We start from the raw sequence: 19,316 nt of genomic DNA on the forward strand, positions 1-19,316 counted from the left end.
AATTGATAGACAACAAATGAAAGAATGTAAACAAGTAATTACAAATAAATTGAAGCTGTGATAATGCAATTCTAGAAATAACAAAAAAGAAATGAACTAAGCTAAAAATAAAAGAAAGAACGTCGATTGTCTGCAGGGGCCCTCCACAAAATAATAGGTTTTTAATACTTTAATTCAACAGTTAACTACACATGAGATCAATGAGAATAATTCTTCAATTAAAAAGAATAGATTTATGAAACTTCAAACTATCAATTAAAGATTACATATATGCATCCTGGCTTTCTGTTTACAGAGTTATATATATAGTATTTGTGCTCAAAAAATTGAGACTTTTATGCCTTAAAAACTTAAAACAATCGTAATTTAAATTCTAATCTTATAATGGATAAATAACATTTCTTGACGATTTTCTATTTGGAAAGAAAATCAAAGAGTCGTGATCTATTTGAACTCTCGTTGCTCTATTTATCCACGTATTGACCTGCTTCTTTGACTGTGCCACTGGGCGATTTCCTTGATGATTTGGCTCGAGCGAATAGGAGGAGATCCATGAGGAGATCAATCCCCATTTGCCCATGTGCTTCTTTGCTTGGATAGTGTACTTCAATCTAACAAACCATGGAGATAGTTGCGGAATCATGAAACAACTGCAGAATCATGTTAATTTTGTAGCTATTACAATCCTTTAACTCAATAATAAGGAACATTAATAAATATGAAAAATAAGACATCTGAGTACCTTACCATGTCAAAATATATAGTTTGAGTTGATAGCAATGATAAAAAGAGGAAAAATGGATGGAAATGGTGTCAAAAACAAAATAGTCATGAGACTCTACATTCCCCCATGCTGAGGTCTTTTCATGTCCTCATGCAAAACACAAAATTGATGTCTCTTATTTAATTATTTCATTTCTTTTGAGACCTCTACAAGTACATCCAACTTCATCTTTTTCCCTTTCTTTCTAACCACTTCCATCCTTGGATTTTTCATGAGAATCTTGTACATCAGGTTGATGACTTGTCTTTGTAGAGCTCTATTTTTCTGCTTTAGTTTCTTATTTTTCTTATACCATGGACTTAGGTGTAAAAGGATATTGTCACTCTTATCTATTTGGATTTCACTATGAACCTTTAGGGTTTGATTCTCCTTATGGATGTACCTATTTAGTGTCTCCAACTCGAAAATTTCTCATTTTAAAACATTTATTACTGAAGGTTCTTGAGGTTTACTAAACTAGACTTCTTCTTTATATGAATCTTATGTTTTTGCTACATCTCTTTTCTCTAGGGACCTAATATAATCATAAATCTCCTAGTGTACAAGATCAATTTTAGGTGTTATTCAGCCTAGACTCCAAGGAGGTGTGATGAAAGTTGGCTGAGAAACCCTTGAATCTTCCTCTACTTCTAAGTCGATATGCTCCACATTTTTTGAAGGTCGTTCTTTTGTTGTTGGATTGAGTCTGGTACTTATTCTTAAGCTTGTCACATGAGGCATTTGAATTCTTTCTTTCTATGTCAGGCTTCTTTGTTGTGGGTGTGCTCTCTGTATTTTGGTTGTCTTTCTTTATTCTTTCTTTCTTCTAACATCTTTCTTGTTTACATTCTCTAAAATTTCTGCAAGAAGAATGTCATCCTCTGCCTGCTCCTGTGACTGTTGTTTTCCTTTTTCTACTAGTTCTTCAGTTTTTATTTTTCTCCCTCTCTTGGTTTTTCTGCTGCTCGGCTGTTCTTGTTCCACTGGTTATTCAATTTTTCCTTTTCTCCCTCTTTTGGCTTTGTCGCTACTCGACTGTTCTTGGTTATCTTCCTTAAAATGGTTCCTCACTAAAAATCTTTCCCAGTTATCACCCATATTTTTAAGATGAAATTCAACAAGGATTTTAAAAAGACCATGGTGATACATGGTGTTCTCTATAAACTGAATTTTCCTTTGAACATTCCCTGACATCTTTCTTAGACTATTAAGTATGAAATATGGAAGATTTATTTCATTATCCTCAATAAAATTCATCAGCAGTCGGATATGATAGAAAAAAATGCATCCAAACCTCCCTTCGCAACTGACAAATTTTTGAATTATCAGAATTAAATTTCTCCACTTCCTTTTCAATGTTGTCCTTAGAATGACCTTCTTGAAAATGGTCGTGTCCATGCTAGGGTTCTTCAGAAAAACCTTCCAGTCCTCCCTCTCAATACCTTTGTTTGTAAACCATTTTTCTCAAATTCGAGGAAATCCAGTAGCTTCGGCAACAAAGGATCATGTCACTGTAAAGTTTATGTCCCCTATCTCGACTTCCACCCAATCAAAGGCTCTGGCGAAGGATTTGGTTACTTCTTTGTGGAAACCATCAAATTTTTCCACAAACTCCAGCCACTGTGCTTTCTACAACAATTCTCTTGTCTGTGGATATCCTTCTAAAAATTTTCTTCCTGCTGGTTCTATTATGACTATAACTCCCATGGCTGAGAAGCTTTGTCTCTAGATTGTTTGTTTAATAGGGTATGAAGGTTTCAGAGGGTTTTAGAGTAATGAGGACGAGAGTATCAATGATGGGAGTGTAAGTGGTAAGGGTATGAAGAAGTGTGACAAAATCTAACCATTGAGAGCATGAATGAGCATGATTTGGGTGATCAAATAAATAAAATTGGGATGTAGGTTGGAGCGTAGGTATAATGATGAGGAGTGAATGGCAGATTAGATCCAATTTGACACAATACTATCAACTCTTAGCAATAATGATTTTGAATTTGGTAGTACGATGTCTATATAATTCATACAAATAATGTTTTTAATCCTTATTATCAAAATAAAGAATTACATACCTTTGAATTATTTCTTTCTAACCTTTCGTTTTTGTCCTTTATATTATCTTCAGGTCATTTGCAGTGGAGTGATTCAATCACTCTTTCGATTATCCCATTAGAAATTTCTGTCAAATTGGCTGCAAAAATCTGTTAGAGCTGCAAAAAATCAATAATTTTGTAGCTCTTTTATTTTTGAAAAGAAAAGAGTGGGACATAAAGAAAATGGGTTTAGAACAGATGTGAGGAAAATTTAAGGTGCAAAATTGTCTTTTCACCTTAGATTTTCTATATAAACATGCCAACCATTGTTGGATTTCAAGTTTATATATGTGTGTGTGTGTGTGTTTAGTTAATTAATTTTTTTTAGAAGAAAAAGTAAAAAAAAAAAAAAGAAAAAAAAAAAGTACTTTTGGAGATCAAACTGGAGAAGAAGGAAAATCCTTCTTTACCAACTTTAAATCAATATTATCTTGCAAATATTCAATAAATTCTTCCTTGGTCAATAGTTTATGATAGATTCTTAGTCGATGAAGATTCAGAAGAAAAGTGATCCTTTCTTCATCAATAGTTCTGATCCTAACTACACCAATGTCAAAGACTGTTTCAATCTTGTAAGGCCCAATCCAATGAGTTTGAAATTTCTCTTGGAAATCTTTGAACTTTGAATCAAACAGTAATGCCCAATCTCCTGAATGGAATTTTCTCTCTTTGATATATTCTTCATGCCCTCTGGATCTCTGTTGTTGAACTAGATTGGTTCTTTGGATGGCATGTTGTCTTATCTCATCAAGTTAATTTAGTTGCTCCATTCTTTTTTTTAGTGCTTTTGAAAGATTAAGACCCAATTTGACTACTATCTTGAAAGTTTTCACTTGAAACTCAATAGGAAACATGACGTGTTTTCCATAGAGAATCTCATAAGGAGTATGTCCTGTATTATTTCTCCATGTGGTATGGTATGCTCATAAAGCTTCTGGAAGCTTTTCTACCCAATCTCTTCTATGAAAATGCACAGTTTTGGTGAGAATTGCTTCAATGACTTTATTGGTGGAATCCACCTGTCCATTTGCTTGAGGATGATATGGAGTAGACTTTCGATGTTTGATTTTGTATTCCTCCATTATCTTCTGTACCAACTTGGATGTGAATTGAGTACCTTGATCTATTACAATTTCTCTTGGAACACCAAAACGAGTAAATATATCCTCAAAAAGAAATGAAACTACAACATTTTCAGTAGCAAAAACAAGTGCTTAAGCTTCTACACATTTTGTAACATAATCAGTGCAAAAAAGAATTTACCTTTTGGTCTCGAAGTTGGATTGATTGGACCAACAAAATCCAGAGCCCATTTTACAAAAGACTCAATAAGTACCTGAGGTTGTAGAGGCATCTCATCAGAAGGAAAATGTTTCCCCATCCTTTGACAACTATCACATCTCTTAACATACTCTTTGGCATCCTTAAAAAGGGAAGGCCAATATTATCCTAAGAGAAGGACTTTGTAAGAAGTTCTTTTGTTAGCAAAGTTTCCTCCACATGGCTCATCATGACAAGCTTTCAATATCTCTAGTACTTCATCTTCTCTCACACACCTTCGGATGATCAGATCTGGACCTGTTTTATACAATTCTTCATTTATCCATGAATAATATGCACTAATTTGAATTACCTTCCCTTTTTATAGAGGAGACAAGTATGATGGTAATTTTCCTATATCCAAATAGTTAGCAATATCTACAAAAATATATTCATCAGGAAAATTATCTTCTACATGCATGCCATTGTTATCATTTCAAATCCTTGATAAAAAGTCAGCAACTGTGTTTTGCTTTCTAGGTCGATCCAAAATAGTAATTTTAAACTTTTGCAACAATAACAACCATCTAGTGATTCTGCCATTAGTGATTGATTTATTCATTAAGTATCTAATTGCATAATGATCAGTATGTACAAGAGTTTCATAGCCAGTAATATAATGTCTAAATTTATTGATGGCATGAACAACAACTAAAAACTCCTTCTCTGTGATAGTATAATTTAACTCTGCAGGAGTCAAATTTTTACTGGTGTAATAAATGGCATATGGAGTTAATTCATTTTTTCTCAGTAAAACTCCTAAAGTTGTGTCTGAAGCATCAGTCAAAATGTGGAAAGGTAATTTCCAATGGAGTCATCTACCGAGGCAGAGGAATTGCCCAGATAATTAAAAGTGGCTGGAATCTGGGCAAAAAAATTTCAAAAAATCTTATAGAGGCAGTGTTTGAATCATGTTTTTGATGGTGGAAATGGATTCAAAACCATCAAAAATGTCTAGGACACCTAAAATTTTGAATTTTAACAACTATAACTTGGATTTACAAAAATCCTTTCCGGATTTCCTCTAAATATGACCAGAAGTTCCATAACTTTCCAGGCAACTCCTCTGCCTCGTTAGACTACGAAATTTCCAATTTGGTCCTCTAAGAATGGGTGATTCAGATATTTTCTCTTTTAATGACTCAAAGACGTTTTGGCAATCAAAATTCCAATTGAATTCACAGTCTTTTGTGAGTAGTTTGAAAAGTGGAGATGCAATTTTTGTGATGCTTTTTATAAATATTCTATAATAACCAGTGAAACCAAGAAAACTTCTAACATCTCATTGACATGTGGAATTGATAATTTAGAAATAACTTCTACTTTAGATGTGTCCACTCTAATTCCATTTCCTAAAATATGGTGTCCTAAAAAAATTCCCTCAGTAAACATCATAAAACATTTTTCATGGCTTAATGAGAGTTTTGCCTCTTTACATTTAGTGAGAAATTTTTCCAAAATTTTAAGAGCTTCTTCAAAAGAATTTCCATAAACTGTAAAATCATCCATATATAATTCCACACAACCATGAATTAGATTAGAAAAAATGCCTAATATTGCTCTTTGGAATGTTGCAGGAGCATTACATAATCCAAAGGGAAGTACTCGGTAAGCATAAGTTCCCCATGGGAAGGTAAAGGTGGTTTTATCTTGGTCTTCTGGGGCTACTTGGATTTGGTTATACCCACTAAAACCATCTAAAAATGAAAATTATTTCTTTCAATGTATCTAAAACTTGATCTATGAAAGGAAGCAGAAAGTGATATTTTAAAGTGGCTTTATTCAATTCTCTATAGTCAATACACACTCCCCATTTTCCATTATTTTTAGGAACAATTACTAAGGGTGAAACCCACTGAATATCTGATATTGGATACATGAAATTGACCTTCAAAAAGTTTTGTAGTTCTTCCTTAACAATCTCCCTTAGATTTGGATTCATTCTTCATTGAGGTTATCAAACTGGTTTGAAATTTTCTTCAATGTAGGTATGATGTTTACAAGTATTTTGATCAATTCCCTTCATGTAAGTATATTCCCATGCATAAGTAGATTAATGTTATTGTAACATCTTTATTAATTGTTACACTTGAAATTGTTCCAAATTATTGTTGATATTCAAAGTTTTTCCTCGAAATATTTCAATTGTAGAATTGCCAAATTTTTCCATTGAGTGCAAGGATAGTTGACGAGATGATAAATATTCAATATTGAATTTCTCTTGAAAATTTTGACTAGATTCATAATATGATGAAGATTCATTAGTTTCCATTAAATTTAAAATTTAATTTTCTTCATCTAATTGTGAAGTAGCAAAGATTGGTCTTATATCAAAGTCATCATCTATCCATTCTTTATTTTCAACCTCTACTGTTGTTTTTCCTGGTGGATATAGTGTGAATTTCTTTGTTGTACTCCCATCAGAAATGAACATATCACAAGATCTAAAAATTGTGAAAGCATTGACTGTAGCTAGTCATGGTCTTCCTAGAATCAATGGATGCCCTCTTAAGATATTCTTGGGTGTTAAAATCATAAAATCAATAGGGTATTCCCAAGAATCTAAGGATACATATATGTCTTCTAATACACCATCAGGTTTGATTACAAATCTATCTGCCAATTGTAATAGTGTAAGTGTATATTGAAGATTAGAAAGTTTTAATTGATTCATAGTTTGTTTACTCATGATATTTATGGTTGCTCCTAAATCAATCAATGTATTTGGGATCTCTACACCATTGATGTGTGTTTTCACAATGAGACTTCCTGGATCAAGATATTTTTGAATTGTTGTTTTACCCATCATGATATCTGCAATCTTTCCAACAATTTGGATTCTTTTGATTTCTTTTCTCTTTCTTCCAAGTATTTTTATGCTCAAGTCCCTAATTTTTTTAGTGAAAATTGGTATTTCCTTAATGGCTTGAAGCAAAGGAATATTTATGCAAACATCCTTCAGTTCATCTAACATGTCGTAATTAGGCAATATTTTTTTTTTCTACCCCTTCATCAATTTTTAATCTTTCGGGGAAAGGTGGTTTTGAAACAGATATTGAAGGTTGTTCCATAATAGGAGTTGAGTTATTTGAATCTGTTAGAGTAACTCGTTTTCGAGTTTCTTCTTTTTTGTTATTAAGAGACTTTTCTTCTTCACGGTGTTATCCTCCTATACCAATAGGTGTCATATTTCATGATTGACTGGTAAAATCCCAAATATGTTCATCCTTTCCGTGCTGCAAAGGTTCCATATTTTGAAAAGTTCAAAAAATTAAAAAATGTAGAGGTGATGCCCTAAAAGAAAAATCAAAGGGTAAAAAAGAATGAAATGGTCAAGAGAAAAAAGAAAAGAAATGAACCCCAAACAAAGAAGACCAAGAAAGTGTGCTAGTCCAAAATGCCACTACTATTCCATTTTTGCAAAGAATCTCATTGTGTGCAGTTGATTGACTCTTGCCATAGTTGATGGATGGCCAAATAGCCTAATCTTGGCTAGTTCATTTTTAAATTTATTGCTTTAGATATAGAGAATAAAATCTGTCCAAATAGTTCAATCTTGGCAGATAAATATCTAGGTAGAGAAGAAAAAGCGCTCAACAGTTGAATCTGAGCCCTTGGAAGAAATAAGGGCAGACTTAGATAGGATTGCAGTCAGAAGAAAAGAAAAGAGTAAGGGTTTGCTAGTCCAAGTGCACCCATGGAAAAGGCAGAAAAAATGTTAGGTACTGTAGGCTGGGTAGGCAGTTTGGTGTTGCAGAAGCATGCTTATGATTAATCTTTATTTCTCAAGAAGTTCATCTTAATGATATCATGAGTACAATGGCAATGGTTTGGCTACAAGTCAAGTCATGCATGTCTAAATTCCCTTCACAATTCTCCCAAAAAACACTTACTAACCTTCCCCCAAGGATATTGAGATCTGCTCAGTACTCCTAAATCACTCCATTTCATAAAAAGGCCAGAGAAGTATAACATTCTTGCCTTGGGCAAAGAAACCACATTTCTTGTGTAAAACCTCTACTTTCTCCTAAGCCTAAGTTGTTGAACTTTATAACTTGGCTCTTACCGTTCATAAATTCATATTAACTATTTACTTATTTATATAGTTCCCTATGTTTATTTCCCCTTTCCCGTATTGTATTAATATATAAAACCCCATATTTTAGTATTCCCCTCCTCTGTTTTAATATAAACCATATCATTGTATTATCAGGGATTCAAGGTTTATCCAGAACCTGTGAATAACCCTATCAGTGACCTCGGGATTGATTAACCACCCAGGTTAATCAATAACCATATAAAAACCCTCCCCGTGGTCAAATATTCAAGGTTAATTAACACCTGGTTAATTAACAAGTTTAAACTCCTAACAACCAATCAAAGTGTCCCTGATATATTTAGTCATTGTTTATAGATGTGGGTCCCCACGTCGTAACCCTCTGCCACCTCAGACTTCCACCAACCATTGGATCCGGGCCCGTTGATCGGAAGACCCACAATCATATCGCGGTACCCTTCCCCTCCGATGATTACCGCTCGGGGAGCCGGCAATATTCCCATCGTACCGGAGACATGCGGCACCCTCCCGGCATGCTCGCGTCCCTCCCCACCAAAATCGCTTCGGCCCAAAAGCGGTGTGGGCCCAAACCACTTACTGCTCCCGCTGCCCCCCCCCCCCCCCCCGCGCTTATGTCACCTTCACATCATCACCATGTCACCCTTCCATACCTTCTGCTACCCGACAAATTATCCCATCATGCTGACGTCATCCGACCAAAAGCACCAAAAATCCCGTGAAGCCGATTTTTTGTCAAAAAACCTGTAAAAAACGTCATTTTATTTCATTTTCATTCATTGTTTTCTCAAGACCATTGCATGCAGAAACATGTCAAGCATCTACGCAAGCTCCAGTCCACCACCTCGACTAGCAAAGTCCAGAATTGTGCACCTCAACTCATCAATCAGCTTGCCAATCGCACTCGTGCGCTTCAAAAACATAGGTATTTACCACGTTCCACCTCCCGAACCTGTGTTTTTGGTGTTCCTCTTCAAAATTGTACCTGTAAGAGCCAAATTCAAGCTAAAACAGCCCACAATTGCTATACCAAGGCACCCATAGCTGCTCTGTTGCCTTTTTTCCACAGAAATTCAACCTCTGAGTTAAAAACACAGACAATTGAACAATGGAAGCCCCAGTCACCCTCAATGTCGCACCTCTCAATGAACCTCATACAAACCAACATCATTTACTCTTGGCTGACAGAGATTTCCGAATAAGAGACCCAATTGGTTGTCAAAATCATCTGCAAACTTTTTGCCTAGTCAGAAACATTCATTTGAATAATTCTGATATCTATGGAATATGGGAATCCAATATCCCTAGGTACTACCTTCCCTCAGTCAATATATTCCTAGATATTGTTCGCCACTGCTATGCCAATTATGACCTTGTCAGTAAAGCAGTTATCTCTCCATCACAGGCTGTCCTTTTCTACATAACTACTGAGTCTATCAATGAAATGCTACAATTCCATCCAGTTCAGCCTCTTGCTCCTCTCTCCATGGGATTTTTACTTGAGCAAGGCTCTCAACTGTCCAGTGCAGAAATAGCCCGGATTGCCAAGTTATTCATGAAGCCAGAATGCCAGCCCCAAGGCCCACCTCCTTATTCATATGTCTCCTTCAATGAGACTGGAAGAATTCTTCTTGACATGATATCAATAATCTTGGGTTTCAGGTCCAGTGAATTTGTGGATGAGATGGTCTTGGTTCTGCTATCTACCTTTACTCTAGGACAACTCCCTGCTATTAAGTATGACTATGCCTCTTTCATTGCTGACAAAATCCATGGTCAATTTATCAATTTGGAAAGAGAAGGGGTGTTTAAATACACAAGTTTCATATATCATCTGTTGTTATATTACCACCCATATCTTTTTATATTTCCCATCAGATAATTGGATTCCAAAGGAGAGAGGAGGTCTATAATCTTTTTGACCTCTGTCTTCCACAGAATTGTTGAATCCCCTTATACGTACTGTGAATTCATTGACCTATTTATACATCCAGCCTCCACTCTATTGATAGGAGCACCTCCTCCTAGGCTCTCTGGTGACATAATGAAGATTCTACAGCTCTCCAAGAACTATAGGATAGGTGACTGGTACTTCTACCAGGATCACAGTGAAATCAAGATATATGTCTGTGAGCTATGCCCTTATAAGCTACCCAAATATGTGCCCATGAGACTGTTTGCTCTGGAATATTTCAGGCAACTAATCAATGCAGATTTAACTCACTTTTGCAATGTCAAAAAGAAGGCTCAGCTGAGAATAAGAAACCAATTAGGTCCCTTTATCATTAACAAAAGGGAAGCATGGGAAGATGCTCATAAAATATTAGGGGCAGTCTTGAAATTGAAGAAAATCTTTTGGTGGGTACCATATGACCCAAATGGCTTTATAAGTGAAAGAAAAGTAAAAAACTAGCTGTTAGCTTACACACATCATAGGATCCTGGAAGTAGAGAAATATGCTAATCAAGATGAGTGGATAGAGGGTACATTAGTAGAAGAACTTACTTGGCAACAAAAAATGGAACAAGCTATGAAAGATTTAGAAAAGACCCTTGACTTCGACTCTTTTGGACAGGTATCTTTCAAGTTTCCTCAGCAAACCGGATTGGGAACATCTTCTGCTGGGACTTCAAAACAACCAATACATGGGGCCAACATACCAATTTCAGGTTCTTTAAAGGGCAAGGAAGTGGCAGGCACAGAATAGCAAGAAATGACAGATCAGCGGGAGGAAATTCCTCCAGTACAGACCAAAGCACCAGAGATACCAGCATAACAAACTCCTCTAAACGAGGAGAAAGGCAAGAAGAGAGATAGAGAAGAGACCACATGCATCAGTGGACCTACTAAACAGCCAGGTGCTAAAAGGCAAAGGCTCAATCCTCTATATGAAGAGGAAATCATTGAAGAGACAATAGAAAGCCTAAGAGGTGAAAGAGAAACCAGCCCACAGACCTCCCCATCAATAGACACATCAACCATCTCACACAAGTAGAAGCTAGAAAGGCAGCATAGTGTGGAATCTTCATCCACAAGGCCACCAAGCAAGCAGACCTCTAATGTCAAAAGAACATTCACAGAAATAAAGGCTAGAAATGATCCATTGAGGCTACAAATTTATGACCAATTTCTTAAGATGGCCCCCACAAAATAGCAAAGATTGATGTCTGCATATGACATAAAGGATGGCAAAATGATCATGAGCTATTTCAAGCCCAAGGTACGGCAACCACAGTCAGCATCTGATTATACCAGGACAAATCTGGAGGTCTTGGTTAAAGAAATTCGTCCAATAGACCAGATTGAGCTGCATAAACAAACAGGAGAAATGGTGTATTCTACACTAGCTGACAAGGCAATGTTGGCTCATAAATTACAAAACTCATTAGAGAACACCTATGCTCAGCTAGATTTAGAGAAATCGTCCTCTCTGGAAAAGGACAATAGGATCAAATCTTTGGAGGATATTACCATTGAATTCGGACATGATCCCAAAGATGCCAAAGGCATAAAAGCATTAATGAGGAAGAAGGAAGAGGACATTGCTACCCATAGAGAAAAGCTCAAAATGCCTCCTTCTATGCATCCACAGACAACAGATGTTGTGTAGCAGAAATCCAAGGAGGACATGATGGAACTTACCATGAGGTTGAATGAAAGATTAAGTGAGATAGAGCAGGCATTGGAGAAATCACTACAAGAAAAGCAGGGAGAGTCAACCTCCCAGCTACCTCAAGTAACTCCAACAGCCACAACTACTCCTCCCACAGTTATAATAGCAGTGCCTTCCACTGTCCCAGCATCAATTGTAGAAATCATCACAAGAGCAATAGCACCAGGCAGCAGTACAACCATGAACACAGAGCAATTAATTAAAGCCATGGAGGAATTGAAACTCCAAGTGTCTAAATTAAACCAAGTCAAAGAAAAACTAGCAAAGATTGAGCAAAGCTATGATAAATCCAAAATGACTGTGGCAGAAAACACAAGGGAAGTCAAAGAATTGGAGAACAAGGTAAGAGCCTTGGAAAAGGATCTCTCTCTGCATACGCCTCTGGCATAAATCAGAGGAATTTTGTGGACCAACATCATTCAATCACTTAGTGGTGTATGGAGGTCTATTCATACCATTTATGAACAGATTGATTTGATAAAAGTAGCCCAAGTGGAAGTTCAGAAAAGAAGAGTTGTATTGGGGCAAATGCCTGAGCAAGCTAACATGCTAATCAAATTTTTGAATAACAAGACCAGTGGAGAACTGGCAGCACTGGATATCAGAGACAAAACAAGTACCATTTTGGACATCAAGGGAGTTCTAACCATGAGAACTCTAATGCAAAATTTGGACAGGAGATGGCAGGACATGCAAGTAGAAATTGATTCTTTCACAGACAAATTTGCAATCCTGAATCAAAAAGGTTTGCCAAGTCCTGTGGGAGATAATGAGTGTCTGATGAAGCACAAGGACTATGTACACAAATTAAATGCATTTTCTGTAAATCAAGCTAGTGCATCTTCTAGTACTTCAATAGAAAAAGCACTTCCATCAGGCCAGTCCCTCTATGATAGGCTAGAAAATCTTTTTTACATAGAGCATGAGGTAAAGCATCTGTTCACCACCCCACCTAACTTCTTCAGGTACACAGAGACTGATGAGACTTTAAGGAAGCTACAGAGACATCAAATACTAAGACCAGAGTGGTGGAAAAGCATGCTAGAAATCCTGTAAATTTATCATTGGTCAAATCAAAATTGTGCACCATCTGTTATAAATGCGTAGAACAGAAATGAACCACGGTCCTGCAAATCAAAGTGTATCACATCAGCATTAAAGGAAGTCCGGCCAAAGCAGAAAGATCAATGCAAAGAATCCGTAGAAGGCAGCTGGGAGACTGACTTACAACACCTACCTCCAGTACTTCTCTTTAATTCGGATTAACCAGCACAGCATAAAATTATTGCACCATTTATTGTCTTCCTGTTTTCGAGACTGTCTCTGTCTATCTATGTAAGAGAAACATTAATTATCAATATATATTTATTTCTATCAGATATTTTGCATAATATCTTGCCATTTTTGTATAAATACCCCCTAAGATGAGGTATTTGGGTGTTGGTTGGTGGTGGATATTCGTAGCTATGACTGTAACACTGAACAATTTTGGAATAAAAGGCTGTTGGAACCATTTGGTCTTGCTCACTGTATGAAGAATCGATGTTAGGGACCATGTTGCAAAATTCTTGAATCGTTTTATGGATCAATAAGTCTCTTCTAACTTGTGCTTTACAATTTTTGTGTTTAATATATCATATATGTTTCATGATCTAAATAATAGAGAAAAAGAATAACCTAGAATTTGCTTGTTTTCACTCTATTATTAGTCATGTTTTCTTCAGAATTGGCATAAACAGTGAATTCTTAATTGCTCCTATTTCCCCCAGTTCTTTCATCTTGAATACTAGTTAAGGAAATCTTAATTGCTCCTTGGTAGTAATCATCCACTTTCCCTCTGTCAACATGATGAAGGATTCTTGATTGCCCTTCACCCATTGACTCCATTCCATTAGATTTCAGCCTATTAATTGTTCCATTTTCAAATGCCTCGCTCTATAATAAATTCTCTAGTAAGAAACTTGACCTAGGAAACCACTCTCCCCTGACTCCATCATGCCCAATGGACTGAAACTCTTCAGGTTTACCTCACTCTTCTATTGAGTCCCCATCCTTCCAACCAAAACTTTAAACAAAACCCTTGCACTTCATAACTAGCCTAATACACCCTAAAACAAAGCTAAATTATAAAGACAGAGCCCTCTCTGGATGCAGATTGACTAGAATCTATGTCTAAAAGATTGGTCTATGGTTACCTCAGCCGTATTCCCTTCCTTACAACTTTTGGGAACAACCTGAGTGATAACACACAGATCTTTTCCTTTTCACTTTCTTGAATAACAAATGAGGGGGACTTATTTTCTAATATTCTACCAGATCTAAGTCGAACATTATTTATATCTAGTGGAGTTATCATGTAGGTTTGAAAATTTTGTCCTTCCATATTGTAAACAAGTTGTGAATTTTAATTATTATTTGGATTTGGAAGTGGTTGGGTAGGCAATTGGTTTAGTCTTTGAGGAAATGGTAATGAAAATTGTGGATTCACATTGTGAGGTTGAGTTTATTGAACAGATTGAGGATAATATTGTGCAGGAAAAGTAGGATATTATTGTTGAAATTGTGGAAATTGAGGATATTGACGATATTGAGGGAATTTTCCATAAGGATTTTGACATCCTTGTGACCAAGGTTGTTGCCAAGATTGCCAAGTCATTGGGGCAGTCCAATTACTTTGTGAAGATTGTGCAAATGGTTGAGTATTAAAACCTTGAGTTGTATTTGGTTGTGGATTCTGCCAAGGTCTGTTAGAAATAAAACAGAGAGGATCTACCTGATTTGAACTCCTTCTTAATAAACAACTTTAAGACCTAGTATTAAGGGATATTCTTTTTTATCATGATTTTTTTCACAAATAACACAAGTTTCTATACTTTTTAAATCAAGAGGACATTCTCTCAAGGCATGTTTCTTTCTGCACTTGGGACAAAAAATGGACAATGTAACATTTTCAACTTTTTGCTAGTTTTGTATTTTAAGGGTGTCAATTTGTTCACTAAGACTCCCTAAAATATATGTTTTAAAATTATCAAGCAAATTTCCTAATTCTGCTCTACTTATAGCCCCAACTGCAGATTTATTAATCCTTGATAGAAGAGGTTCTCTTGGATTTTTCTCGGTTCTTTCTTTGCCTCTTGAAATGTGTATGCACAACTCACAAATTTCTCCTAGTGATTACTGAGAAATGTCTCCCTTACCCATTAGATTGAGAAGATCAACCCACTCATCTCTAATTGATTTCAATAATAGAGCTTTCAAAGTTTCCTCATCTAGATTATTCATTTTTTCCCTTTTTACACTATAAGCAAATCTTTCAATGAAATCTTCAAGTTTTTCATCTTCCTTTTGTGTCATTTTAAATGCTTCATATTTAATGTTATGGGGCATACAATAATCCTTATATTTCTCTAAGAATGTAGTTTTTTCCCATGTTCTTATGTAGTTTATTCCTAAACCCATAAACCATTTTAATGTTGCATCTTTAAGGCTTGCAGGGAATAATTTCAACTTTTGAGCATCATGTAGATAATCATATGATCTAAACAAGACTTCAAATTCAAAGAGAAATGTCTCAGGATCTTCACTCCTTAATCCATGAAAGTTTGGAAGGATAGAGGGTGAGATATTTTTCATTGTTATAGTTGTATCTTCATCGAGGATTGGAAATCCAAAGGGTTCTGGATTTATATTCTCTCCTCTTCCTCTTCCTCCATCTCTTCCACCTCATCTTTCACCTTGTATTCCACCTTGTCTTCCCCCTCCAATCCTATGTTGTTCACCATTAAAATTATGTACCTCTCCTTCCCCTTCTCCAGCCATTGTAGATTCTTTAGAACTAATATAGGGTTCTGATTCTAGTTCTAAGATTGGGTTTTCAACCTCCTCTAGTTCCTGTGGTTCTTCTATCAATGGTTTGAAGTAGGTTTCTTCTTCCTCTTATTCAGTAGGAACTTCCAAATCTTGAGCTAGAAGTTGTTCTCTAGTTGAAGATAAGAAAATTATTCCCGTTGTTGGGGATATGGGATCTTCTTCTATTATGGCTTATGTTGATGAAGTTGGTGAATCTCTATGTTGGATTTTATATCTTAATACCTCAGGAAGTTTATGTTGGCCTGCTATGGATGGAATTTGAGTTTGTGTGGGTGGTGTGGCACTACGAGGTCGTGGTGGCGTAAGTGATGTTAGAATTAAGCTCTTTCCTCTACCTACAAACCTACCCCTAGAGTCTCTTTCCCTATGCATATCATGTTTATTTATTTAAAATAAATCAAGACTTATATTTACAATTCCCTGGAAACAACGCCAAAATGTTTAGTCAATTCAATGTTCTTAAATTTCTTACATAAATTATCAACCAGAGTTGGTAAACTTGTGAAGTGCAAGTGCACTTTATATGCTAGAAGCCTTTTTGAGTTTATTAAGATGATGATTTTGTTTTTTTTAAGGATTTTATTTATTCCTATGTTCCTAATGAAATTGAAGATTTACAATTAAATTCCTACAATCAACTCTTGAAAAGGAAAGTAAGACAAGCTATCATGATCTTTTTTAACTAGATATTATTAGTTTCAAAAGAATTACTATGCAAGGTGATGGAAAAGAAAAACTACTTTGTAAATTCTATGAATACTTCTTTAAGATAAATTGTGTTTTTGAAAAGAACTAAAAATAAAGTTATTCTGGAATCTATAACTAAACTACTTATGTTCTATAAAGACAATTATTTATGCTCTACAAAGATTCACTTATGTTTAAGAATAAATTTATAAATCAATCTATCTTAAGATCTACATACTGTAATTAACAATTCTACTTGAATTAATAAAACAAAATCAGAAGGAATGCAATCTAATCAAATATATTTGCTATGAAAAGAAGAGGATTACGTACATAGTCTTATTTTAGAAAGCATACAAATGATTTGAAATTGAAAGACAACAAACAAAAGACTGTAAACAAGTAATTACAAAGAAATTGAAGTTGCGATAATGCAATTCTGGAAATAACAAAAATGAAATGAATTGGGCTAAAAATAAAAGAAATAACCTTAACTATCTATAGGGGCCCTCCACAAAACAACAGGGTTTTAAGACTTTAATTCAACAGTTAACTGCACATGAGATCGATGAGAATACTTCTTCAATTAAAAAGAATAGAGTTATGAAACTTCAAACTGTCAATTAAATATTACATATATGCGTCATGGATTTCTATTTACAGAGTTATATATATAGGATTCGTGCTCAACATATTGAGACTTTTATGCCTTAAAAACTTAAAACAATCCTATGAATTCTAATCTTATAACAGAGAAATAATGTTTCTCGACAATTTTCTATTTGGAAAGAAAATCAGAGAGTCGTGATCTATTTGAACTCTCGCTTCTCTATTTATCCACGTATTGACCTGCTTCTTTGACTGTGCCACTAGGTGATTTCCTAGATGATTTGGCTCGGGTGAATAGGAGGAGATCCATGAGGAGATCAATCCCCATCTGCCCATGTGCTTCTTTGCTTGGTTGACATACTGCAATCTGACAAACCATGGAGATAGTTGTGGAATCATGAAACAACTGTAGAATCATGTTACTTCTGTAGTTATTACAATCTTTTAACTTAATAATAAGGAACATTAATAAATATGAAAAATAAGAAATCTGAGTACCTTACCATGTCAAAATCTATAATTTGAGTTGATAACAATGATAAAAAGAGGAAAAATGGATGGAAATGGTGTCAAAAACAAAGCAATCATGAGACTCTACATGTATGTGCCATTAAATCAATAGTTGCAGGGGAAAAGTTGCTCACTGATTACAATTTGAATAGAATAAATACAAATATTGTTATTATGGGGCAAATATGTATTCAATTTTACCCAACATGTAAGTAATGTTATTGTATGTTATGATTTTCATTTTCTACGTGAACTTTCTATATAAATTTAGACATAAGCCGATAGTGGGTTTCTTATTAATATAATGATTATTAATTGTGGATGAATTGCAAATTACACTTATTTGATAAACATGGTGATAAGGGGAAGGCACCAGCCTTAGAGAAGTCCACAGATGCTCATGAGGAAGTTGTTACTGATGATGCAATTTTTATGTCCGCTAATCTAATGCAAGCAATAAGGAAGCTTATAATCAAAGAAAACAGAAACTTAATTCTTTAGTTCTCATGGAGCCTAAGACACATGAGATAAAAGGTGAAATAAGAACTGTGTTGTAACAAGTTCGTCGATATGGGGTGAGAAACTCATTTAATTATCCCATTTATGTGTTTATGATTTAGTTATCTCATCCTTTATAAAAAACATCTTTCTAAGAGGAATTTTTGTGGAGTTCGATCCTCATGCTATGACTATGGGTTAGGCTGATGTTGGTAGCAACATCGATGCTCCACCTGTGAGTGAGTCACTGGTCATTGAGACCAGTACAATCGCTCAACCACCCACAACAGGATCTGCACTATTAGGTCCCTATACTACTAGTGTAACCCCTTATTGTTATTAGTGCAACCCCCTTATTGTATTGTTGTACCCATGTATTCCCCATATTGTTATTATTGTGCCCCATAGAAGCCCATTATTGTTATTATTGTGCCCTTACAATATTATTTTTATGTAGGCTCTAATTATATTGTGACACCTTAGACTCCTATATATAGAAAGGAGGTCTTGTCATTTGTATCGTCCAAGAATTATTAATTTGTGTAATGTAAAGGAGGTTCCCCCCTCAAAGAGGCTTATTTTGAAGTCATTGATCTATCTCTTCTTCTATTTTGTGAGTTGGTTGCATAACATTTGGTATCAGAGCTTTGGATTCTAGGGTTTCACTGTTGCAAACAGGTCATTGTGGAATTTTTGCTATAACGTGTTTTCTACGAAGCTTCAAAAGATGAAATTAAAACCCATTGGAGCCAAAATCTTGATGAACCTCGTGTCTGAATTTAAGATCTCTTCTATGTTTTTTTTAGAGATATGAACTGAGGAAGTTAGGGTTTTTGCAGGCTCCTGAATTCCATATCAAACATGTGACCTTGGGAAAATAGTCATAACTTTCACTCTGAGCGTAGGATTCAAACTTCGTAAAAAGTGACAGAAAGAGGACGAACTTTAGTTTCTTGGGTATCATTTTAAGGGCCAAATTTCGAAACGATGACATGTGGAACTTCATACAAGTTCGCTCTACTAAACCAGTCTATAATCCGGTCATCGTGGGAGATTTGGCACAACTCTTTCTTGGAGAATCCAATCTCGATCAGACTCATGGGGTTGGAAAGAGAACTTAGAGGGCTACCTCAAGATGATATTTCAGACCTTGGAGATCTGAAATTACATAGATACAATCGAGTCAATATCGAGCTCCTAAAAAGCGAGAAAATGGTGTGT

The sequence above is a fragment of the Pinus tabuliformis genome, chromosome 6, assembly GCF_031772625.1.
Source record: "Pinus tabuliformis cultivar Carrire ecotype Pingquan chromosome 6, CPIR1, whole genome shotgun sequence".
Taxonomy (NCBI): Eukaryota; Viridiplantae; Streptophyta; class Pinopsida; order Pinales; family Pinaceae; genus Pinus; species Pinus tabuliformis.